This window comes from Notolabrus celidotus, chromosome 13 (assembly GCF_009762535.1).
Source record: "Notolabrus celidotus isolate fNotCel1 chromosome 13, fNotCel1.pri, whole genome shotgun sequence".
NCBI classification, from domain to species: Eukaryota; Metazoa; Chordata; class Actinopteri; order Labriformes; family Labridae; genus Notolabrus; species Notolabrus celidotus.
Genome location: NC_048284.1, coordinates 21202122 through 21230116, shown reverse-complemented (window position 1 = coordinate 21230116; position 27995 = coordinate 21202122). Strand labels below are relative to the sequence as shown.

General features: G+C 38.8%; 1 long non-coding RNA gene across 1 annotated transcript; it reads left to right on the top strand.

Moving 5' to 3' along the window:
• Positions 1-2372: 2372 nt before the first annotated feature.
• On the top strand, positions 2373-6486 carry LOC117824496. Its single transcript, XR_004633601.1, has 3 exons — positions 2373-2446; positions 3681-3750; positions 6315-6486. It is a non-coding gene; the product is annotated as an uncharacterized LOC117824496 (long non-coding RNA).
• Positions 6487-27995: the final 21509 nt, after the last annotated feature.

Here is a 27995-nt window from a genome sequence, read left to right as displayed (position 1 = left end):
ATCTGCAATAATCAATTTGTGTGACAACATACTGCTGCAATATTATGATACCAAAGAAAATGAGTGCTTGTTATTTTTTTAAATTTGTATTTCTTTTTATGGAGTTTGGCCTTATATAAAATGATTTGTTAACAATTAATTACCTTGCTGAAAACCAATTTGTTAAATATTGCAGAGTTATCACCCTCATTTTTATTCATATTTCATGACCCATTCAGTCATAAAGTAGTGCATTTATCTCCTCACTGCTCTGGGATTTTGTAATCCACAGAGTTGCCACAGCTAACAGCACGTACTCACCACCAAATTATATCTAATATGGGGTTGATAGGAGTGAATATGATTGTGGACATATGCTTCTTGTTAAAGCCCCAATTCAATTAAAGCCTCATTTATCATGCCTCATACTGTCTAATCTCTTTGCGGAAGATACTGACGGCTAAAGGGGGGTTACGAAAGGAGTAATGAATTTTTTCTCACTTTACTGAAAGTGATGACACCCTCCAGCTCCTGAGATTATGACTGAATGACTCAGCCGGAGGTAGGTATTAGTTATAAAACTTAACTTTGAGTTACTATACCGTGCAAAGGAAACTGGCTGTCAAGGCCTTTTCTCTGTAAATTCAATTAAAATGTCAGACTCTGTGTTGGCCCATGCATAACGCCAGGATGTATTATACATTTTCTCGCCAGATGAGTGGAGCGAGTTGTGGTGGGGTGGGGGTTGGAGATTCAAGTGGTTGCCCTGTAAGTAAATTACTTTTCCTATAAAGCAGTTGGCAACAAAGTCCTCAAAAGTGAGGAACAGCAGCCAGCAAATTTAAAGTTTGGTCAACTTCTTGCAATGTGCTGAACTTGAAATAGAGGTTTTTTTTGAAGTACCATGTATTAAAAATACAGCCTGATTTAATTAAGATTTGTTTCTACTAAAACTTTGAATTGTTGATTAGACTAAACATATGAACCTATTAAGCAATATTTCAGGTAATTCCATGTATCCTTTGGTCTCATTTATTTGGCATATGCATATCAATCCCTCCTCTGCACACTAATGTGAAAAATTAGCATAAAATAATTTATAAAGAGGAATGGAGTGATCGGCAGATTTGTTACTTGTAGCGACAGGCTAACTCAAGCACTAAGTATTATTCATTTCACGTTGCTCGTTTGAAGGTCAGCATCATAATGCAATAAGGTAACACACAGAGTTTATACAAGTTAACTAATCAATTATTAAACAGTCTGCACGTTGTGTACAAATCATTTTAGTTTCTTTTTCTATTTCATCTTCAGTTCAGTAGACAGACAAAGACAAAGCGCAGCTCTTCGTGAATATTATAAATCTGCCAGATCTCACAGACGTGCACTGATTAATACAGCTGCCAAACTATTAGACCTGTCATAGTGGAGATTTATTCATCCGGGTTGTTTTTTCTTGCCTGATAACAGTCAGACGTTATAAGTATTCCAGATGCACCGGCTCCAGGTATGTCGTAGATAATCACTGTGATGATCCAACATTATTTCTGACAACACACACACACGGAATAGCTCACATTCTGATGGTGTATGAGAGAGAGGGATGTACATACAAACAAGCCTGAGGGTCTACAGTATTCTTCTCAGATGCTGAATACAGGTGTTTTTTTTGTTCAAAATCAAATTCTGACATGAAGCATTACCAACATTTTAAGCATAATGATAAAAAATAGCTTACCATCCAGGGAGTATGAATGAGCTTAACACATATGCATGATGTTATTTGAAGTGCAATATGTGGAGAGTTTTAAATCAAAGTAGCTTAAGAAGACTGTAAAGAGGGCCTAGTTGATTTGGGCCCAAAAAATTGGTCAAAATCCAAGCAGCAATCCAACTGTATTTATTTCAGTGAAGACAAAAAAACATGTGCAGCATTATGTATGGTGCGGGCCTGGAGGTAGAGGGAATAAAGTTAATACTTGTAGCAACGAAAGTATCAACCAAAGCTAGGGACAGCGCTCTACACAATATCCTTTGGAGCCTAGCAGCTTTGAATGCTCTTTGTTCAATTGCAACATTCTCCAATAACTGATTGACTTCAACTTCAACCAACAACAACCCCAAGGATATCCAGCCTCCTCTTATATAGCAGCTGAGTCCTACCAAGAGTGAGGGGTTAATCATTTTTAATCAATTAACTCTCCTCAAACTCTTAACTGGTCTTCAAATGATCTAAGCACATGAAATGGGGTTCAAAAGTCATTATACAAAAACATTTACATAAAGTTCATTCTCAAACTGCAATTAAAGAACATTTCTGATTTCATCAGTTAAAACACCCCTCCATCTTACTCAGACATGGTGCCTTCCACTTGGCACACCTCCTCATAAGCCATTGGCAGGCTGCAGTTCTGTTTGGTGGTTCCTGGTTTTGGAAGTGGAATTCAAACATTGCAGTAGAGAACAGGTGACAAACAGAACCTACTAGTGATGGTGAGATGAAGCCTCATGAGGCTTCGAACCACTTGAGCCAATTGGTTCGAGAAAGGGTTCATTTCTCGAAGCTTCATGTGCACACGAAACCACCTACTGGCCAGGTTTATCATTACATGCTGCTGGATCTTAACCACAAAATGTGTGATGCATTGAATTTTTGTGTCTGTTATGGGAATGACTAAATTACAAAAAATGTATGACCAAATCATTTCTGTACATAAAGTATCATATATGTGTATGATACAATATTTTTGAATGTATTCTGTGTGTGTAAATTTTCCCAAAATGGTAGTATCATATGATATGGCAGGTTGTGTAATTATATTTTTCTGTCACTTTAGGAAAATGGAATTGGCTTAAGCAGCCAGAGGACAGTAAAAGTGATTGTGGAACTAGGAAGAGGGCACTGAATATGCTTGTGTTATTAGGAGTTATTAAATCAAAATGTTACCACACAGGGGAAATCCTCCTCTTTCTTTCTTTTTAAAGTTATATTTTTGGGCTTTGACATCTTTTATTTATAGAGGAGAGGACAGTGTAGAAACTGGAAGAAAGTGTGATTAATAAGCCGCAGGCTGGACTCTAACCCTGGCCAAATATTTCATGGACGTGCTATTCACCATTAGGCCAAGTCTGCAACAGATTAGCAACACGTCCGCACCTAACTATCAAAACTCTATCCGAACTCTGAACTGACCGCAGCTCTCCATCAAAAACCCACATTATGAATGGGGCCTGAGGGGTTTATATTGCTGTCAAACCATCAAACCTCGCAGCAAAATCTGAACCATTTGCCGAAGCAGTCACGTGGTACAGCCGGGCAGCGAGGCTTCGGACGTCATCATGTTCGGCTCCTCCCCTCAATGAAGCGAGCCTCGATACGCGCTTCACGGAAACGCCCCCTCCGTTACTCGACACACGCTTCGAAGCCTCGGCACATCTCGTAACATCACTAGAACCTACCTTAAACATGTTGAACAATGAATAAAGTGATATATGCAAAGACATATCAGTGTGTGTTTCATTTGCTTTGACATTTGACCTTAGTCGTCTTTCTCAAGAATATCTGTGCTTTGTCAAGGGGCTTTAACACACACAATGCTAACATACTCTGCTAACTTTAACACAGGCCCCTCAGCCGGCGTGATGTTTAAACAAGAGTGGCTGTGTAACCTCACAGTATGCATGTGCACTTTACTCTACAGGGCACAAGGTTGCCTCGAGACAAGGACATCTTGCAGAGGATATATCTTCAAGGAGCATGAACAGGAGGAGGTAATCACAGAGCTCACACAAACTCACATAAAATTGTCAGTTAGATTTGACCAAAGCTCTGCACAAACTAAGGGGTAGTTTCTCCTCTTCTTTGCACACATTACAAACGATGTGTAAGTGCATGCAAGTAATCTTTTTAACAGTAACTGAAAAAGGAGAATTCATCCTCCAGGGAACATGAACAATACATTTATTTGATTGTTAGTAGTGAGATTGTTATGCAAAAGATTGAGTTTCCATGAACAAAGATTTATTATTTAGGGACCATGAAATCAATTAATCGCAAGCATATCTGGACAGCAGTAGAAGAGTTACAATATCTCATAACTGTGTCCTATAATGACACATTAGGTACCGAGTATCATACTGGAGAGATATGATATTAGATATGATATCTATCGTATCTCGTGGAAGTCCTCTTGCTTGTATTTATCTTACCCATGTTCTTTGTACGTAACATGTATAATTTAGTTGCGGACTGTAGTGCCTTAGTTATGTGACATTATACATAAGAACACAACTTATTTAAACCCAAACCATGGTCTTTTTCCTAAACTTAAAGACACTGTGAGGAACTTTCGGCTGTAAGGATTCTGGTGACTCCTTTGGACAGAAATGGTACTGTTTAAATGCAATGAAGACTGTATTTGTCATGAGCACCATCACCCTCTTTGTAAAGATGTTACTCTCACCAATGTGTACATTTGTTGTGGAAGTAAATTAATAGCATACAGATCTTCTTTTTAGTCTTACTTTTTTTGTTAAAGACAACTTTTTTGATGAGATGATGTATTGATTTGTAGCCTAAAGTCATATTATTAACTGTAATTTAACAGCAAAACTTTGAAAACTGTGATTTATTGCTGTTAGTTAGCTTACAAAAGTTGACCAGAGTGACCAATTTAACGTTACTCGTCACAGCCCCAATGCCAAGTGTGCTCGTGTCCTAGCAAGTGTCCAAATAACTTAAATATGCTCACAGTTGAATTATTTCTGTCTAAAAAGAATCCAGTTTATAGCCATTTTCCTTTTTTACCAAGCAGAGCTGTGTTTGTAGAGTTTCTCCTTTTAAAACAACACTCTACTAGAAAGCATGCTCGTTCTTTTGTTCCTGCTCCACTATCAGCCATGAGTTCAAAAAGAAAACAATGAACAAAACAAAAATAACTCATCCTGCTTGTCAAAGCCCCTCTCAGTGCAAAACTTTACTGGCAGAGTTCTAAACAAAGACACTTCCTGGTGAGTGCTGAATACAAACTTGGCTGTTTTGCAGGAAATCTGACCCAAACACAGACATGAAAATCCAGAATAAGCATTTAACTGATCTTGTTGCTCATAATTTCATTTTACTAAGTAGGTCATGAAGGGGTATCATTGTAGGAGTGATAGTATTTCAAGATCAGCTGAAAACTCCTCATAGCGCCTTTAACAAGGTAATTGAGGTTTATTGACATAATTACAAGCATATCACAAGTCATTTTTTGCTCAACAAAGATAAAAAAGCGACATTTCTCAGCAAGCTGTACCTTTGAAAGTCCCAGCAAACATTTAATTACATGTGGTGGTGACTCAACCGCTTTATTTTGAGTGTCTTAAGGCATGCTGCATATTTATTGTTGCTAACTTGAAATCAGAAGCCTGCACATTAAATACTGAGACTTTTGGGGTACCTATGTTGAGGTATTTGAAGTGTGGGGTCACTGTAAAGCTGATATTTTATTATGATGGGAGTATAACTAAAATCCATCATGAAAACATAAGTTCCTCTCACTTAAGTGTCTGGTATTTCTGTTTTGTACACATGATGAAACCATATTAATCCTCAAAAATATGAACCACTTTAAAGTGTTTACAGTGCTACTTATTCCATACATCTGTTACCACAAACAGTGCAGTTTGTGTACCTAGCATGTGAAAATAAGCTGGGTTTATGCTTGGTGCGCATGCTTTTAGACACTGGAGCTCTATATATAGCATTTCCCTAAATCAGCACAATATTGATGTGAGCAATCTGGCCAAAAATAGCATGTTTGTTTGTTTCAGTAAACAACAGCGTCCCTCTCTGCTCCTGCTTTCCAAAATTCCTCATCCCTGAGCAGGCAGAGTCAATTTTCACTCCATTATTCTGTGAAAGGCTGAACAGGCTAAATGAACAAGCCCAGAACAAGCCAGGCCATTTAAACAGCTTTACATGTAAAGCTATTTTTGAAACAGCACAACACTGTGTACCAAATGGGCTTTTTAAATCAGCTTGTTGTTTCCTTATGCTATTTCACCAGTGTTTATAGAGGCTTCAAATATCATGAAGTTTCTATGTGCGGTGCTTTTTCACTCTCTCTGGCCCAAATAATCACAATAGGCAGTAAAAATCCCATACATTCTGCTTTGCCATAGTGACAAATAGAGATTGACAGTGTCTATCAGGATCTACTTAGAATAAGATGTTATACGAGGCAACATTTTTGGCATCAGGGTTTGATGTGTTTTGTTTTCCCTCCTGTCTAGGTCTTGATGTCTTGCAGAGGCTGCCATTTTTCTAATGCACACCTTTTCTTTCTAAACAGACATTTCTCAGAGGAATACATTCTGATGCAGGCTTCCCAAGCATTCACTCACCTGACAGTGATGTCACATGTCTTCTTTGTCTGTGTCTTGTTCTCAAAAACTATGCAAATGATTCTCTGCCTATTGTGACATTATTATAATGCTGGGCAAATAAAGGACTAATGAAGTAAATGGCCTGGGAACGTGTTAATGGATGAACTTTTTCACTCTTTGTGTTCCTGCCCAATTCAGCATAATGTGACACTAATGGAGCAAGTTAAATATTGAGCGTAACAGACTTCTTGGCATAAAACCAGTGATCAGATTAATGCAAAATAATCAGGGATATTTCATGTATTGTAATTCCAGCTATAAATCAGAAGATAATTGCAGAAATAAAACCTCTATTTGACTGCAGATACTTAAGGTTCTCTAAAGATTCATATTTGAAACTGGGTGGTAATCATTTGTCATCTTAGCTACTAGCTTTATTTTCCCATTACACAGATGTTCGATTTACTTTGAGTACAATTCAAGAGATAAATCTTACAAAGGCAATTGTCATGAGTGCGTTTGCATGAGCCTCAATTGCAAAACCATGAACATGTTTATGGTTGGAATAACTGCAAGACCCTTTGAGTTTTATTTGAATTCCCATCTGACGAGTCCATGATTAACACAAAGGTGGTGTTTCTGCAATACCTTTGCAAGTGCTTGGCATGTCAACTAAACCATGGGGGGCAAGTTATGGGAACTGACAGACTTCTGCAGCAAAGAATGAGCCTCCAGTGTTGTGTGTCAGAAACAAGAGACCCGAGTCTCTGAGCTGAGAGATAAATTTAGGGGAGAAAATGTCAACTTCTGTTGTGTGCTAGATTTGAAATGCACCAGAGATGAGAAGGTGAAGTTGGATCCTGCACATGCACACCCCTTTATTCATGGATACACACACATGCTTCCGGAATCAGAATAAACTCTCTTCAATTTTTCTGAAGTGTGAATTGCTTGTAGAGTTGCAGCGAAAAAATAGTCCACTTAAGAATAAACACAATAGACATTATGATTACATTTTTTTTTTGTTAGAATATCAAGGGGCGTGTCCAGACTTTTTGGACTGGTTGGCCCAGCTGGGAGACTGACTCATACAGGGGTGGCATGATGTTTAAGTACACACACACAGCATAAGTCTCGTCTCAGGCAAGGCAAATGACAATCGTAGTTCAGGCCCCTGGTTTGGCCAATCAGGTTTCAAGGGAAGCCTTACCAACCCAGGCCACTTATCTGGACACACCTGTGAACATATTTCATAAATTATTTTTAATGAGGGTCTGGGCATATATGTATATATATATATATATATATATGGGGCAAAAAAGTATTTAGTCAGCTAATGATTTTGCAAGTTCTCCTACTTAGAAAGATGAGAGAGGTCTGTAATTTTCATCAGAGGTACACTTCAACTATGAGAGACAAAACAAGAAAAAAAAATCCAGGAAATCACATTGTAGGATTTTTAAATAATTTATTTGTAAATTATGGTGGAAAATAAGTATTTGGTCAATAACAAAAGTTCAACTCAATACTTTGTAACATAACCTTTGTTGGCAATGACAGAGGTCAAACGTTTCCTGTAAGTCTTCACCAGGTTTGCACACACTGTAGCTGGTATTTTGGCCCATTCCTCCATGCAGATCTCCTCTAGAGCAGTGATGTTTTGGGGCTGTCGCTGGGCAACACAGACTTTCAACTCCCTCCACAAATTTTCTATGGGGTTGAGGTCTGGAGACTGGCTAGGCCACTCCAGGACCTTGACATGCTTTTTATGGAGCCACTCCTTCGTTGCCCGAGCGGTGTGTTTGGGATCATTGTCATGCTGGAAGACCCAGCCACGTTCCATCTTCAATGCTCTCACTGATGGAAGGAGGTTTTGGCTTAAAATCTCATGATACATGGCCCCGTTCGTCCTGTCCCCTTTGCAGAAAAACAGCCCCAAAGCATGAGGTTTCCACCCCCATGCTTCACAGTAGGTATGGTGTTCTTGGGATGCAACTCAGCATTCTTCTTCCTCCAAACACGACGAGTTGAGTTTTTACCAAAAAGTTCTATTTTGGTTTCATCTGACCACATGATATTCTCCCAATCCTCTTCTGGATCATCCATATGCTCTCTGGCAAACTTCAGACGGCCTGGACATGTACTGGCTTAAGCAGGGGGACACGTCTGGCGCTGCAGGATTTGAGTCCCTCTCGGCGTAGTGTGTTACTGATGGTAGCTTTTGTTACTTTGGTCCCAGCTCTCTGCAGGTCATTCATCAGGTCCCTCTGTGTAGTTCTGGGATTTTTGCTCACCGTTCTCATGATCATTTTGACCCCACGGGATGAGATCTTGCGTGGGGCCCCAGATCGAGGGAGATTATCAATGGTCTTCTATGTCTTCCATTTTCTTACAATTGCTCCCACAGTTGATTTATTCACACCAACCTGCTTGCCTATTGTAGATTCACTCTTCCCAGCCTGGTGCAGGTCCACAATTTTCTTCCTGGTGTCCTTGGACAGCTCTTCAGTCTTGGCCATGGTTGAGTTTGGAGTCTGACTGTTTGAGGCTGTGGACAGGTGTCTTTTATACAGATAACGAGTTCAAACAGGTGCCATTAATACAGGTAACGAGTGGAGGACAGAAGAGCTTCTTAAAGAAGAAGTTACAGGTCTGTGAGAGACAGAAATCTTGTTTGTTTGTGGGTGATCAAATACTTATTTTCCACCATAATTTACAAATAAATTCTTTAAAAATCCTACAATGTGATTTCATTTTGTCTCTCATAGTTGAAGTGTACCTCTGATGAAAATTACAGACCTCTCTCATCTTTCTAAGTGGGATAACTTGCAAATCAGTGGCTGACTAAATACTTTTTTGCCCCACTGTATATATATATATATATATATATATATATGTGTATATATATATATATATATATATATAAACATGGGTTATAGAATTTGATGATTGTTTGCAAGTAAATATCTGAAGAATTGACCTTTTCATATATTCCTCTCTTCAAGTACTCCAAGTTTCCATATCATGGACAGGCAGGGGTGTATCTAAGGTGATGCTAGATTATTGGTGCTTCCCTCCTATCTGTTTGTACATCTGTGGATCAATTGGACAGGACATCCTCCCACTGTCTTTAATATACCCAGAGGCACTTCATGTCTGCAGGGGCAGATAGCAAGAAATTCAACCAAGTTTACAAATCATCTTTAATGAATTGCTTTCCCCTCTGCCATCCGCATTATTCATTGTTTTCAATATCTACTTCCTGTAATGACTAAAATAAATGCAGCAAAGATGAGTTGTCTGTATGTTTCTGATACATTTTTCTTAGCCCCCCACAACTATCTCCTCATTTAATGTCATCTGATATTAAAGGGAAAGGACTAGCTGGGTGAAAAAGTTTTTCTGCAATGATTTTGAACGAGTTATAAACATCAGCCACACTCACATATCTCTGAAACTCTGAAAACCTTTACCAAACTTTATGAAATGGATTGCTTTCATTTTCCACTGAGGCAGTCTGCATTATCATTGGCATGATAACTACAAGCCTCTGACTGATATTCAACTGCCTTGCAGAGGCAACTTCTCCTTATGCATCTCACAAAAGTTCATTACAGCGTTTGAAAGAAAAACAAATCAAAGAACCAAAAAAAGGGGGGATGAAAGACTCTAAAGGAAATAACTTAGTGATTGTATTTGTTGTTTCTTACACAGCAAGTAAATTAGACCCTTTAGATTAATTCAGAAACTTGTATCGTCTCTCCAAACTTCTACTGAACTAGGGGTGTTGGACTCATTAAACTCAGTAAGTGATTACCATTGTCGCAAATCCGACTTATTTTTTGCAGACATTACATGAGATGCTAAAATGCTGCTAAATGTTGTGCTTCTGAATTTCATGGCATACAATGTTAACCCTAGAACACTATCGCTAAAATTAGTAACACCATCAATAACGCCGGGTGTTTTTTTACTCGATAAAATATACCCAATAAAAAGTACTTGACATCAAACAAACCAAAATATGACAATGCATGACAAATTAGAGTAGTGTTCTTTTATTTTAAACTGTGCCATGTCTAACAAAATGAAAACAAATTATCATGGGGGGACCCTATAAAAATGCTCCACAATTACTGAAAATTTGGAATTCGGGACCAAAAATTTCTAAAACAAAAAATGATTAAACTGGAAACTTGGTGTTCGGTCCACCCATTCCTTGGACATTTGAGACTTCCCTGGTGAAGGAACAGTCTCCTTGACAAACAAACAGCTGCAGGAGAGAGAAACAAAAAAGGGTGAAAATCAACCGAACACGTGCCTGTAGCAAAAAGCGGGTTTTGGAGTAGGGAAACACCCACGCCTTCAAAGACGTCAAAGGTGATGCTGAAGCTACCCAGGTTCCCATGACACTAAGACAAACACAGCGTAATGGAAATCATGTAAATGTATTTGCTCGGGTGAAAATCACCCGGCAATAGTGTTCTAGGGTTAAAATGTAGGGAATCTGATAAAAGTAATCATTAAAAAGATTCTAATTTAATGAGACAACAGAGAGAAAGTGAAGAAGTAATCAGCAACATACTGGAAAAAAATAATATTGACTAGTTAGGGGCTTATAACTGTTAGGTCATTGGGTCATGATGGAGTACATAAGCGTAGTTTGACAAATGTATCCCAGCACCTCTTTAATCACCAAGGTAATAGCTGGAGGCATGTGCCCAATCAGATATTAGAAATACATTAGATATATTGATTGGACCAACAGGTGCACAGAGTAGCGACAGAGAGCAGTCAGGGGCCAAAGTGTTTAGTGGAGCATCAGAGCAACCCAGCAGAACATCCATCCATCCATCTATCCATCCATCCATATCACTTATACTGTTCAGGTTTGTTTGTGTGTGTGTAAGGATGGTGCATCATGAATGTCATAATGCCCCAGGATTCAACTCCAGCCTTCAGATGACTTGTTCAAACATTGTTTTCATACAGTAAAACTTAACTTGTGTGGCGTTCCAATAACTTGTTAACAGAGGGACTGTGAATGAAAAAAAGAACAGATTGACACTTTTGGGATGATTGATAGTGATAAAGCAGGATTAACTGTTATACACTCTGCATTAGGCTAACTGGTAGTCTCCTTTCACCAGGCGTGTGCAGGGAAGTGGCTCTCTTTTCTCGGCTGCTAATGACTGTGTGCTCTATTGGACGCTGTACCGATCCGCCATCAAAGAGAATGATCATCAGTGGTACACACTTCATTTACTTCCTCATTTCTCTCCCTTATATTCTCTTTGCCGCCCTCTCACTTGCTCTCTTTCCATTTGCTCTCTTGTTCCTTCCTTCCTTCCTCCCTCTCCTCCTCCTCCTCCTCTACCTTCCTGTGGCTACATTAAATACTCTAATCTGTGTTTGCAGGGTGGAAAGGGATGTTCAATGGCTTTTTCTCGTTTCCTGGCTGAGAGGGCCGTGTAATGTGCTAATGGACTCAGTGGTTGCTCCGGCCCGCTGACCCCTGTGGTAAAGCATGCAGAGTCAGGGCTCATGGGTGAAGACCCCCCCTCTCTTTCTTACTATCTCAGCCAAACAAGTGTAGCTTCACTGAAATCTTTTTATAGTCACACACTGACTGGCCAACCGCTTCTAAGCCTCCCAAGTGAGGGATGTGAACTCTCTCTGCTGCATGTGCCACTAATAGGTTTGGATAGACATGCTCTCTGACATAAAACTGTTAAGTACTAGTACATTATGAGCAGCTTCATGGCTCTATAGTGGGCAATTTTCTAATTCTGATATTTGAGTGTTGGAAAGATATCAGGCGTGTGCTGAAAGGGTTACTCACTGCGAGTAGGATGGGTTTTTAGATGCACTTTAAGGAGCACTTTATAGACTCTTCACTCATTCACCCGACACTTATCTGCCTCTAGTGGCCTTTATTAGGGCTCTGCTATGAAAATAAATGTGCATATACTTACAATTTATCATTTTGTTTGTATCATGTTATTTTGTATTTTAACTGATTAATCATAAGTCTTTTGCTATTTCTTACAAAAGAAGATTGAATTAACTTGAGGTCCCCAGTCACTGTGATAAAACAGCCAGGTAGGGGTGGGTGATATATAGTGGATCCAAAATCATCACTGTCATGTTTTGCCATGACATTGATCTTACCTATACATAACCGTTTGAACACTCCTTTGGGTTTCTCTATTAATCAATCAATTAATCTTTATTTATGTAGCGCCAAATTACAACAAACGTTACCTCAAGATGCTTTTACAAACAGAGCAGGTCCAGACCACACTCTATGTTAAATTATTAATGAAGACCCAACATCAAGACAGGATAAGATCCAGTCTCATCTTAATCCACCGTGAGCAGAGCACTTGTGGCATGAAAATAAATAGCTTAGCAGAGAAATTTGTGACTGACGGCAACATGGATTGGACCCCCCTCCTCTCTGTTGTTTTGACATGACAGAGCAGAGCCACACTAATCAGAAAGCACCAGGTCCTCCTCGCGCTGCAGGAATTATCATCTCTTCAACAATGAGTCTACCTGCTTGAAAGTGTTTCAAATGACAACTCAGTCGTCTTAAGGCTAAAATGAGTAAGTGAAGTGAAGTGACGCATGGTCAAAGGCTTTTATGTCTGTGTAAATTTCCCTTTGTGTCTTTACTTTTCTTTCCCTCTTACTGCATGTTATTCATCTTATTCCCCAGGCCCTATGAGGTATACCAAAGTGCAACACTACCAAATAATATACCACACACTAATCCTTGTGTACTGCCACTGCCTCATGTGTTCACCACACTGCCACACTACTGTGCGTCCACATGTACTTCCACATGTACTTCCACTGGAGTTTACCACTCTGTAATGCTGGGCGATACTGCAAGCAAATGTTATCAAAATAACATTTTCTTATCAGTCCATATCGATAATTGTCACGCTAAATATCAAATCATTATATATTTCAAATCTAAAGGCACATTTTTGCTCCTGAGTGAAAGCTGGAGAAGCATGATTAGTTAATTAGCTTGTGTCTGGGGTCAAGCACTCTGATAAGCCTCTTGAACCTCTTGTTTTTTTATGGTTCTACTGGAAAGCGTGTATTTTATGTAAGATGAGATCTATCTTTGTGAAGTTTTAGTTTGTAGATTCTTAGCCCTTCATAGGTCGAGGTAAATTGCTTAACTTGATACTAAATTGTATACTGTTTATCAGTACTAACTTGAATAGTGCTCTCCCCTTCAAGGTTAATAAGGGTTACAGGCAAAGTTATATTTTTTCCCACATTGAAGTGAATGTATCACAATTATTCAGCGTTCAGTTGAACTATTGTTGTGGTGGACATTCGAGATGCACAGCAGAAATTCTCCCAGTGCTCCTGCTTAACCCACATCCAAAAAGTATATCTAATTAAGGGCCCAATCTACTAAAGGTTTGCGTGTATAAAAACACGTGCAAACTTGTCAGCGCGCGCAAAGCTGATGTACTAACCGGGTGCAACGAGGATTGCGTCTGTCAAATGAGCAAAATAGCACGCGCAATCCATTTAGCGTGTTTGCAGTCATGAATATGCAGAATACATGTAGATTATCCGAACATGCAAAATACTGGGAGGAGGAGATGCAAATGTAATCATTTAGTACCCACATTGTGATTTATCAAACCTGAAGCAGATAGTGATCTGTGTTTTTGCGTCTATATTTAGCACGTTTTAAAGGCAGGTGCAAACTGGCACAGTGTTACGAACAATTCACTGCGGTCACTGTGGCGAGAAGGAGGCATAGGTACAGTGACAGACGACGGAGAAAGAGAATCTTCCGTGCGCGTGTCAACATATTTGCAACACTGCATTTTCTTGCGTCTGGATCATTTCAGTGCACCATCGCAGTTAGTACCAGCATCTCCCAGTGTCCACCCGTGCGTAATGAACGTTCATCTCCTGTGCTCTCCCCTTCCTCTTCATTCGCCAGTGGCTCAGTTGAAGGACGACTGCCACTGAATGACCTCCCTACTGTTGCCAGGGCTTTGACGACCATCATCAGCCCAGACACAGCACTGACCAGCTGCCTCGTGTGCGCAACAATGGTCCGACTGTCACAGGGGAGGGCGCGTGCCACATTGGTCACAGTTCTCACCTCCTGATCAATGGCCAGTAACCCATCCGTCTGATTTCTTTGTTGCTGCAGCAACTCCCGATCAATGTCATCATAACAATTAGGACGCCTGCGGGGCTCTGCTGAGGTGTTTTCTGGTCTGAGCTGATTTGAAGAGTGTGGCTGAGATCCGATGAAGATTCTCCATTTAAGAAAAAATAGGTTTTATTTTTTTTACAGTCTGACAGACAACTTACAAAAACACATTTCAAATAATGAAATCACTTTTTTTTTCCCATTCTCCTAAATCACGTTTCAAAGATGAGATGTCTCTGGAGTTCACCAGTGTGTTATTTCCCTCCTCCACCAAGACCTCCAACTCCATGGCTTCATTTTTCGTGTACGGCCACTATCCTCTCCCAAAATCTCCATGGTGACAGCCGGTAGCACACCCAAAATCTTCATTTAAAAAGGGCGGTCCGCACCACTTTTGCACCTGTTATCTATTGCACACGCAATCATAGTAGATCACCCGCAACACGCCCAGTAATAGCATGTGCATGTTTTTTGTTTGCACACACAATTTAGTGCTTGTTATTTATAAGTATTAAGTTGTCTGGTTCTTTCTGAGGGTCCACAAACACTCGTTAGGGACTGAGATGTCTTCCTTTCGGTTTGTTCTTACAGGTGATATAATTTGTGGAAAATTTTGTGAACCACTTGTGTTAGCTGGCACGGCATCAGCACAGTTTGCAGTGCACACTGCTTGTCTATGTGTCTTTGTGATTGTGGTTTGCGTGTGAATTTGTGATGTACGTGTAGAGTGTGGTAAAAGTGTGGTGTACGTGATATGTGTGTACTTCAGGTGAATGTGTATTTGTGTTTATGTATCATGTCCGCGGGTTATTGTGGTTTGTGTGTGTGTGTGTGTGTGTGTGCGTGTATGCATGTGATAGAGTGCTGAAGAAAAGATCCAAGTATTTATCTAGCCTTTTCTGTACTAGAGGAGACCAACCCACTCTGTACTGAGTGCAATCTGAGTGTCAGAGGGATCTCTGGTAATTAATCTGAGAGCAGAGTGATTAACTGAGTCCAGGGATTTGAGAGTGAAAACAGCAGCATGTGTGTGGATTATATCCACTTGATCTCCAATTTGTAGACAGACAGCTTCAGTTTGACTTTACTAAAATTCAACAGAACACTGCATCTGCTTTCGTAAAAAAAAAATCTGAGTTTTTGCTGCAGCCTAGTGATTCAGTGTGATTATAAATAAAATTTGATTTATCTTGATATTTAATCGCGAGCTCTTAAGATATGGACTCAATATGTATTGATTCAGGACTTCATTAATACAAATTAAATGGTAAAACACACGTATTGAAGGCCTTAGGCTCCATCCTCCCAACCAAAACAACATTCAGACCTCCTGTCCTGTGAGAGAGATTATAGTTTAAAGAACTTGCAGACTCCAGTGTTTCTCTGCTGTCTTTTCCATCACTGAGATAGAAAAAGAAAAAAGTCAGTACAAAAAGTAATGATGGATGATAACAGTGACCTGCACTTAGTTAAAGTTTTATTGTTGTAAAAATGCTTGCTGTGATGAAGTACAAGTGTTCTTTCACCTTAACAGCTCTCACTAATGTCCTCATCACCCCTAAAGAGTTGATGGAAACCATCATCACACTTCAGAGTGAGCTGGATTTCTGGCTGACTCTGCGTATAACCTTGGAACATCGTATCGGGCAGCTGGAGAGTACCTGCAGCTATAGTCAGGCAGGTAAAACACATTTTTTAAAAGTCTTCTGGATTCTTTAAAAGTTTCTGCACTATTTTGGCTCGTCCCTGAAGCCTCTCAGACCACATGCAGAGCAGAGAAGCAAACAGGGTGCTGGCAGCCTGGGGCACTGACATTTTGACAGATAGATGTAGAAACAGGGTGGCAGGTTTTCGTGAGCATTCCTCCCCTACACTGCATAATGTAATCAATAGTACTGTCCATACACACAGTACAGAAATTGTAGGCAGAATCCGGACTAAATCATTAAAAATACTGACAACCAGTTCACATTTCATCATTTTTAGCCTTGTATAATATTGCTATGTCTTCCATATCTCTATGTGGACTTGGGTCTCGGCTGGTGTGGTTAACTCACAACAAACTCAAAAAACTGCATTTCTATGAAGGTACATCAGTCAAAACTTCACTATGCAGTGTATATATGTTTGATCTGTTGTTTTTACACCCTGAATGTTGACGAATGGCAGAGTTCCCAACAGAAAACTGCTACAGCTGACTTCATGATATTTTTCGAAATAAGTCTTCTGCAAAGTCTCAGCAAAACTGGTAAAGATACATGAGTCAGTCATAACACTATGACCACCTGTGCAATCGAATGCAATCAAGTGCAACAGGGTTACCATTAATTCTATAAGTCCAATTCTGAAAAGGATGGGACACTGTGTAAAAAGTTTATATAAAAGATTCCGATGGTTTGCAAGTCACTTATACACTAAATTTAAATGAAAATGCAGACAACATATCAAATTTTGAGACTGAAACATTTTATTGTTTACATCACCTCTTCTTTTAACAGCACTGTAAAGTTTTGACAACCGAGGAGACCAATTTCTTGAGTTTTGAAAATGTAATTTAGTCCCAGTCTTGCCTGATATAGGATTTATACTGCTCATCAGTTGGAAGTCTCCTTTTTTATATTTTTCATTTCAGAATACAGAGCCGTGCTGTTTCATAGAATGTGGTTTGGCATTGAGTTGCTGAAATATGCAAGATCTTCCCTGAGGTCCTCTCTGCCTGCATTGTCTGGATGGCAGCATTATGTTGCTTTAATCCCTGAGTCTATTGTTCAGCATTAATGGTGCCTTCCCAGTTGTGCAAGTTACTCATGTCATTGGCATTTAGGCATCCCTGACCATTCAGATGCTGGCTTTTGAACTGTGTGCTCATAACAAGCTGGTTGATCCCTCTCCTCTTGGACTGAATTGAACAGTGGACACTCACAGATGATGCTTCAGAAGCTAAAGCCTAACAGAATCTATACAAATGTTCATAACATCCACATCAGGATATGAAAGAAAATCAGACAGTGTTGCTGGCCTGTATCACTGGTTTTCCACCTCAAAACAAGAGGCCTTGACAGGCAGTAAACTCAACAGTCTTTTTTCAAATAGCAGCAAGAGCAACATCACTTCAGCACCACGGCCAGTGCATGCCAAGTGGATGACTTTAATCAATATACAAGATTTTGCTGTCAAGAAACGAAAAATATCAACGTCAGCATTTGATTTCAGTACTAAAATAAATTAACAATAATGCCACCTTTTGGCTTAAATTAAAATAAACTTAATTTATTGTCCATCACAATCAGTCTTTTATACTTTTGAACCTAACTTTGTTTGTGTGTGTGTGTCAATGAGATTGTATTCAACTGCAGTATAAAGGCTAATGAACTGTTTAGATACACCCAAAGACTCAATGCAACCTAATGCGCAGCTGTAGTTGTCCATCCTCCTATTTCATATGGGTATCATCATCATGCGCCAAAATGTACTAAAAGAAAAATACCGTTTTCTAACGCAACTGTGCGTGAGGTGTACTTTTTCCTCTGCAGTAGTTTAGTCTATTTCCTGCTAGTTCAAAAAAGGACATAGGTTAATGTCAAGAGTATTGTGTAACTTAAAATTTGAGAAAGATCACTCCAAACAGTAAACTATGCTTTCTAGCCAAACTACATACAGTTTTGAATCAGTCTTAGTGAGTGATTTGTTTTTATTATTGTTGTGTAAAGAAAAAGAATGTAGTAAAATCTGACATGATCTTAGATGCCTCTTGATGGACTCCTTTGTGAGTGTGTGCACTATAACAACCAGCAAATCAGAAGTTTTTCTTCCCCTTTGACTTGAACTTTTCCATTATCTCAGGCGGCTGCAGATTGAGCCCTAGGGGCTCTTTGCTTTAATCTAGCAGAGATTATAAATGGCACCCAGCAGAACATTTTCTTCCTTTTAACTTTTTTCATTGACCTTGAGAGATAAACACATTTGAATTTCAAATGTGACAAATAAGCTGACAATTAAAACACCCATTTAAAGCCTGAAATACATTATTCAAGAAAACACAAACAAAGATGAAGAAGAAGATCGTGAAAAATACACAATTACACAAACAACAAGATGACTTCAGGGGTAGTGGAAGTGTGCTTGCATTAGAAATTACACTGATCAACCATTAATTAATTGTCTTGTTGTATTGCAAATGCCACAGAACATTTTAATCTCTGCATAAATATGTATAGTTTCACATGAATGAATTACACTTAATCCTGTTTTTGTTATGGTGCTTTGAGGAACACTGTAGGACAGGTGGATTTACATTTTGATAAATGGAAGGAAATACTGAAACTATAACATGTAAGACATAGGCCAAGGCTAAAGAAATGAGGTGTTCCTGTCTTGTTCTAGGTAGTGATTAAGTCAGGCCAAAAAACAAAATCAAGTTAGGGTAAAGCTCAAGTCAAGGTAATAATCAAGCTTAACATTCAGCTGAAGCTAGGCTCTAAAATCTAGCAAGTCTTGCTAAAAGGTAGGTTTACTTTGTTTGAGTCAAGTTACTGTCAATCTAAATTTAAGATTAGAGTCAGGCTAAAGACGGACCTCAAAGTCAATCTTAATTAAGTCAAAAATCAAGCAAATGTTGTCTTTAAAGAATGATGCTACATGTCTTAATAGAGTTAAGTTAAATAGATGATACAAATCCAGCCAACAATCAAGCTGAAAATCAAACCAAAGTCAGGCAAAAATCGACGTCTGGCTAAAATTGATTTTTATCTGCAACAGTCAAGTTAGAGTGAAGCTTAAAATCCAGTAATTGTAATGTTAAATTTTATTATCAGTCCATAAGTCAAGCCAAACTCAGTCCAAAATGCAGCAAGTCTAAAAATCAAGCTAAAGCTCTTGCCAGTGTCAAGTTTAATACAAGCTAGTTCAAGTCAGGGTATGGTCACGCCAAAGGAAATATTGAAGTTTTAAGGTAAAATATTTTAACTTAAAACAATCTAGAGCTAGACAACAACAACAATAGCAACAAAACAACATCAACAATCTTGAAATTGTGCAAAAGCTAAACAACAGTCAAACCAATAACAAGCTAAATCATGCTGAATAAATGGAAATGACTAAGCTAACAATAAAGCTAAAGGCAAGCTAATATAACACAATAAAACTAGCTTAAATATAGACATTAACAGGTTTGAAATCACACAAGCAAAACTAGAGATAAGCTAAAGTTGACCCTAAATACAAGCAAAAAATCAAGCTTCAAATGTAGCTAAAGTGAATCTACAACTGAGACCAAAATCATGCATTAGTGAGGGAATGAGCAGGCTCTATATGATATATCAAGAAGTCTTCCCAACAACCAACAACCACCATTTGACTATTTCACAGTCACTGAGAGACCATTGCTACAACAATAAGTTTCTATTAAAGGATGACCTTTACACATCATCTTCATATGTACATCCTCACGGGAGCTAGCTGGAAAATCCAAACTTGTTCTGTAGGTTTTCCCTCCTCCTCTTTAAAGTAATTTTTTCACCTCCTGAAGCTGTTGTGTATCGAGCCCCTGGAGAGGCTCCTTGAGGTCCGTCTGCCCACAACATCACCTGCCCCCCATGGGAGCAGAAGCAGAGGCGACACAGGAGAGGAAAGTAAGTAGGCTGATCTCTCTACAAACCCTGCTTTTTGTTTGTGAGCTAGCTGAGCTTCATTAATGATATGGACTGTGGTTTGTATTTCAAAGCCTCCCGGGAGACTGCTTGAAGTCTGATATGAACTGAAGGACATGCATTCATTTCCTGCTTTTGACCATAACCCTCAGCTATTCCATGCTCTCAGCTATTCATGTAAACTCACTCCATGTTGTATCACTGGGATTCTATAGAAACACCAACATAGGTTGTTCACTGAACGTCTGGAAACAATAAGCTTAATGTTTGAATAGAGTCATAATATTTTGTATTTTGCTGCATAAATCACCTTGAATCTTGAGACAACATTGTGTTGCATGAATAAAAGCCCATATCAGAAAATAATAATTGAAATAATCACTTATAGAATCAAAAGATAAGTTTTACGCCTTTTTAACCTTTGGAGGAGTTTGTATCATATACAAGGGTCAGTCTTTACAAATGGGCAAAACTTTTTTTCAAATTTGAGAACGAAACCATTGAGACTGGAATGCGTGCTCAGTCATATTTAAGGATTTTCTTATGAAAAGAACATGAAATAAATTTTGGTTTTTATTAAAGAAAAAATATCAGATTTAATCCGAAATCCGCAAATCACTGACTCTATCCAGTGGTCCACATTTGAAGAAACAGATGGCATCGTTTCAAGTGTATTGCCGTTACCTGCTTTCATCTTGTTGTCATATCTGAAACAAGCTTTAACTGTCTCTGAATCTGAAGCATTGTCATCTCCTTCTTCCTTTTTTCCTCTTTGTCCCATGTCACGGTGCACATTTAAACAGAGGCCTTGGGGAACGACTGGAGGTGTGAACAGGTCCTTTTAGAGGAGAAAATGGAGTTCACACAAACCAGCTAACATTTGCATTCCCTAAGGAACCGACCAGAGACACTTTAAAAAGTAGAACATGCCACAACAACTTTTTATAAGAGGACAACATTTGTATCTGACAAGGATTTGAATTGCTTTAAAAACATGCGTAACAAATAGAGTAGAGGTCAAATAACTATTGTTCTAAACCATGCAGCTGTTTTATTAAGAGAATTTGATTTTTTTGAATTTCTTCTATTGATGTTGTGTTTTTACAAGTATGTCTCATCATCCGCACAAGATACAAATATATCTTTTAGATCCTATAAACTATTCATCCTCCACACAGAGTTTATTGAGAACACTCAGAATGAAAAGTAAGGAAAAAGAAGAAAACAGGTGGGCTTGAAAATGAAGAAAAAGAAGATCCTTGAAAAAGAGGCTTTTGAGTTGTATTATGGGATATGAAGTAGGCTGTATTTTTGAGCTTAGAAAAACGATATCGTAGCCTCTGCAATTATTTTGATTATCATTGCTTTTGGACTTAAATTTCTTAAAAAATCTTAAATAATCCTTTAAATTGATAGCCTTTGTCCTGATTATCTTAAATTGTAACATACATCAAGATCTCACCTATAAGTGATACTTTAGACCAGTTTTTGTTCATGATTATTCATGCTTTGAAACCATCATTGTGAATTTTTAGTCTTTGAAAAATTTCCACTAGGGATGTCGGTTGATAAATTGTTGGCCAATATTGGCAATATTGTGTTATTGTTTAATATTCTGACATTTCAGTTTTATCTAATAAAAAACAACTTGTCAATATTACATTTGAGTGCTTATCAAAAAGCCTTCATATTCAAGCACATTAGGTGTTTTTCCCTAAATGCTATCCTTTCTTACCCTCAAGCATGCATGAACGACTCATACAGAGTAAGAAAACATAATTTAGCTTATCAGTATCAACCATCAAAAACAGGTTATTATCCATATGAATTGCCTATTGTGCAAACAGATTTCCACCAGATTCATTCTAAAAACTCATGCCAATACATTTGATTACTTAATTCGAAATGTACAGTAAAAAAGCGTACATCTCTATGCTTTATAATTTATGGGGAAAAACCTATACACTCTGATCAACCCTAACTCCACATCCAAAGAGGATCATTTTGAGGATCATTGGATTTAAAGCTGAAGTACATCATTTTCTTACTTACAGATAGCTCGACTGTGTCTTGTAAATCTGCTTCCTGCCATTGTCATGCTGACATTATATATTAGGTTACTATGTACTGTGCAACATAGTCATTGTCACTGTAATGTAATTAGAGCAGATTACTTTTCCACAAACATAGTTACTAGGAGACAGCATTGAAAACAACCACACAATAAGATGTAAGAAAAAGAGCTGTTTTACAACCTGACAACAGAGACATACATGCACAGAGCAGGAACAGGTCATTATGGTTATCAGCTCCAAAAATCCCTAATGTGTCTCTCTTGTTTTCAAATCCTGCTCTCTTTGTGTCCTTCAATAATGGAACTATAATGATGTTCATGGAATTCTGTAGAAGCATGAACCTAAATAGCAGGCTTTATATCTATAAGACACCTGTGCAATTAAAGGGAACATTTCCACATGTTCTCATTGATCTTCTCAGTTAATTTCACATTCATTAAAAAAAATCATCTTTAAATGTTGTTTTATATAGTTTTTTTTTTAAAAATAAGTCTGTCATTTTCTTGTGACTTCCTTTTCAAAACTGGAACACATTTTGTATTCTTTTGGTTTTGTCACATTTATTAAGTAAATGCCTCCTGCTCTGTCAGTGATAAAGTGCAGGTTGAAAATCACCTCAACGCTGTTTCAAGGATATACTGGATATGCTGCCCAGCTGAGGAATTCCCAAGAAGAATATAAGCAGTTGAATGAGCTGTCTCAGACGGCTTGGACTTATTTGAAAACATGTGAGAAGAATTGTAAGACTAATCCTGTAACAGCACCTTAGAGGAATATTTTTTCCCTTCCAAAATACAAAACATATTCTTAGAATTGAAATGAAACAAATGTAAGCCTGGAGGTGGATAGACATTTTGTTCAGCTCTACAGCTGTTTCATTTTTTGTGCATCTGGAGAAAATTTAATTCCCCCTAAAATGTTCTCTGACAGTTTTGACTTCTTCATCTGAGCAGGTTTTTCCTTTTTTTGAAACAATGGCTGGTGACATGTTCTTTCCTTATTTTCTTTCTTCTTTTAAAGCATTTTTACTTTCTGCCCACCATCCTCAGAACCTTCTTATCACTCGTAATATTTGAGTATTATATTAGTCCTTTAAACCAGGAATTTAATTAATTGTGGCTGGTGTTTTTTGTTTTTTTCATAAACATTTTCATGAATATCACCTCCACTGTAGTTTCTAACATGCACTTCATCATCCTCAAGGACCCTTTGTTACAACTCTTTACTTGATAGTACAGTTTAATCTACGTTTGAGGCCTCAAAGAAAAAAAAAATCACTATCAGACTGCATCTCAAACAAAACTGACAAGATCACATTTATAATGTCCACACAATTATTAACTCAATAGAGTTTTCTCTTTGTATGTTTTTCAACTGTCACCAGTGCTGTCTCCCTTCTGGGATTCCTTCTGCAGTTTTCATTGTTGGACACAAGAGATAATCCAAGCATACACTCATTGAAAAGACACTTAGATTTCATGTGTGCTTTCATTTTTCATGTCATTGCCAAATGTTTCCACACACTGCACGTTGTGTCAAGTGAAGTAAACTGTAAGCTATAACAGTAAAGTCAATTCATATATTTGAGTTATTTCATATACCAAAGTTTGAGTTGTAAAAATATGTTTCCGACATTTTAACAGAAGAGAGAACCATTCACATATGAGTCTACAAAAGTAATTTGTGTATTAACATGTTAAAGAACGTTCTGAACATAGACCGTCTGATTAATGGACGTAGTATCTGTGACGTCACTCATCTGTTTCTGAAGTGCTGTTTTGAAGCAACCTAACATCTGACGAGCTAGTGTGAGGTAAATAGGCCGGCCTTGAGCCTCCCCAATCAAGTCAGCTGTGCATCTCATAATGGAAAACTCATAATCTTAACATCTTCGCAATTGCCGCACTATGAAAAAATTCACCCCCAAACAGTGTATGCCGATCGAGAAATTAGCTATCCAGACTACACTTTTTTGTACCAGGCTGTGAACATGTTTATTTCTGCTGTAAAGATCAGCTTTTTTGAATTGGTGTGTATGTGGTTTCCGGTACTTCCAGAGCCAGCCTCAAGCGAACACTCGAGAAACTGCACTTTTTAGCACTTCCGCATTGGCTTAAATTCTCGTCGCGGGAGGTTGCCGCATAGTTCTGCAGTGTGAAGTAACCGTGACCCAAATAAACTGATTGTACTTCTGCAGCAGCTGGTCATATTAGGTGAGTGGGTTAACAAATGCATCCTAGTTAACGCAGCTGCAAAAGCAGCATTTCATGTGAGAAATGCAGAACACTAAAAAGAGAAGTGTTTGATGTCAGAAAACCCTGTTACCTTTCTCTCTCTTTCTTTACAGTGACTGTCTGTTTTTCTTTACCTGCATGTTGTATCTCTGCATAGTGATGCAATGGTCCTAATCAAGTTGATAGGCGATGTTAACTTTGCCAAGCATAGATAGCTTTATGCTATTTCCAATGTGAGTTGTGATAAATAGATACATGTTTTAAATCCATAATTTATTGTAGTGTCAAAGTTGTCTCCTCCAAAAAGCAAGCATGCAAAACAAAAAGTGAAGTTTTAGACACACCTGCTGTCAGCCAGTCCTTTTGTTGGCAGAGGTAAGACTTATAAAGTTTGATTGCCAAAGGCAAGAAAGACTTCCTGTGGTGTTCTTGGGGGAAGCAGTCTAGCACTGAATGTGCTTCTGTGTTTTACCATGATCTCATGAAGTGGGTGACAGACATTATCCAGGATGCCCTGCAACTTGGACAGCATGTCCTCTCTAACACTGTTATCTAAGCACTAAGTTAGCTCTGTGACATGTGATTTCGTAACAAAGAAGTGATGTTGTGATGCTTATCATGTGTGGCTTACAGTGAAGTGCTGCCGAGGAAGTTATCCATCTTCATCCTGCTGTTTTCCATCCTGTTTTCTTGGACTTTAACTTTTTTTCTTTTACAAAGTATGCAAGGAAATTTGTGGCAGAAATGATACTGCTCCTCAGATGAAAGCTACCCCCCCCCCCCCCCCACACACACACACACACACACACACACACACAGACACAGACACACACGCACACACACACACACACACACACACACACACACACACACACACACATAGACACAGACACACACGCACACACACACACACACACACACACACACACACACACACACACACACAAAGCTCAGTTCAGTTCCTGCTGTAGATAGCTAGTTAGCCAGACATGCTAATACTCCCAGTTTGCATCAAAGAACCACACTTCTTCATACTGTATATACATATAGAGAGTATTTAATTGGGAAAAACACAACCAAGATTTGAGGCTTCATACTTGTCAGGCATTTGCTGAGCTATGATTGGACTGTGCTGTCAGGAGGAAGGGTTTAGGCAATTATTACTGGGGGTCAGTCATTTAGATCAAGCTGCATGATAACTCTCTAATGATACAGCAGCAACACAGGGGGATTATTTCTTCCCTTACTGAAGTCCACAGAACCACACAGGGAGACAGACTCTCTGTCTGCAGCACCTGATGTCGAGGTGGTGGGAGTGACAGGCCGGTCCGCCCCAGTGAGAGCGAACAATGACAGGTTGATGGACTAGACGGGGGATGTAAATGAGCCTCTAGTGTGGCCCAGGAGTGTTAAGTGGCAGATTCAGCCCTGCTGTCAGTCCCCTCTCAACCTCTCCTTCTTAATGCAATTAGAGACTTTAATTAACCCCCAGGTGCTTCCACCCACAGCTCTTAAACATCAGTGTCACAGGCAAAAAAACTGACAAATTCACTTGTTGTATTTCTGCTCTGTTCAGAATGTGTGAAGTTTTCAAATTTAGCATCTCTGTTTATTTCTTATTATTTCTCTGAAAGTATTTTCTTCACTCATTCAGACTCATCTTTCATTCATGAGATCTGCTCTTGTATTTTTCGCGTGCTGAGTCCACTCTGTGTTTTTATGTGGTTTTGTTTTGAAAAAGAAGTCCTTTCTTCTGCTGCGTGGAGAAAATTGAATTTTTTGTGCTTTTTTTTCTCCTGTTTGTTGTACTAAATATATTTATACACAAAGCAGGACACACTTCAACCTTATTCATACATACTTTTACCGACTGAGTTATTTTCTAGTCTAGGTAGCAAAAACTGCTTTGCAGCTGTGATTGCTTACCAAGAATAGAGCTCCTCTGTTCTATAATCACCTGGCACCTGTGATTGATACCTCTGAGTCCCCGCTCTGACTGCTGTACTGCCCTGAACACCTGTCGTACCCAGCAAAATGTGTCTACCCACTCCTTAGTCTGTAATTCTGCTAAGTTACAGAAAATCATCAGCCATTCTATTTAGAGTTTAAAATTTAAAAGTATTCTCACCACTTTCAGACCTTTTGTGTGTGGAATCTTGATTAATACCCTCTATTATAATCATGCATTTTTCTTACAGATAATCCTGTGCTTCTTATTATGTTCATGTATTCCTTGCTCATGTATTCTTCTTTTTAACAATTGTATCAATATGTTTTTCATTATACTTGATTTATTGAAGTAGCCTGTAATAGTAAGGCGTAAGGTCAGAGATCTGTGCAAATATCTGCACAAAGGTGAAATCGAGGACAGAACCCCCACTTCTGCAGTTCAAGGCAGGTTTAGCCCGGATGTGGTTTCACATCTTCAGCCCACTGCCTTGCAAAAGGCCAAAAGGCCCACCATGGTCTCACGTTGCAGTTGAATGAGAGCTGAGGGGATTTTTTTGGTAACATGATGATAAACGGTTTGTACTATGATAAATGAGCGCCTTATGATTACATAAATATTCAATGGTAACGATGTACGCTTTCTTAAGATTTTTTTTGATAACCGCAAGTGTTGTAAGTTGTAGACGTATGCTTTTTGTAAACCGCTAGACTGAGGTAATGTCTCTGTTGTTTCCAGAGTACAATGTTCACCTGACATGACCCTTTGCTCACCCTTGATTGCAACTCACCCACACCTGTCACCCCCCCCTTTTCTCCCCCTCCCTTTGTCTTTTCTTTATGAACAACTGTATTAAGATGACACGTACACATGTTTCCCCCCTCCCTTTCTCCTCCCTTATGTTTGAAGAACTATAAAGTATTGAGCATCTCTGCCATTCGGCGGAGAACTTCAGATGCTCTTGAGTATGCTGTAACTTCTCTCTCATGCTGCATGAATAAACTTTGTGTGTAAACTTTGATACTGAGTTCGAAGCCTCATTTCTGGTCACTGCTCCGCTGGACGATCGCCTCACGGCCGGGTCACGCCACCACAGGTGTGAGAAGAGTTTGATCAATCTCAGTTCTTTATTATTTCTAATCAATTCTGAATAGCAAGAATGATGCCAGGGACAACCAGATCACACACAGACAACACATCAATCAAGCTGCAGAGTCCTGCACATTTATAAAGTTGTTGATTTCCATGTTGATGATGTGTAGTCTCCAATAGCATCTGTAAATGACATGGAGGATATTTTTATATAACTCACAATTTATTGAGGGAGCACAAACTTTAGATTGGTGGTAAATAGATGACCAATCACCGGTAGGTAAAAGAAGATAAGAGGAAGAACAGCCCAGATATGGTGAAGGATGTTAGAACACAGAAGGATCTGAGTGAAAGAGAAAAAAAACACAAAACAAGCACAAACCCAACAAATGGGCTTTGGCATGGTTACAGGACTGGTAGCATAAGAAAACAATGGCAACAGAAAAGTAA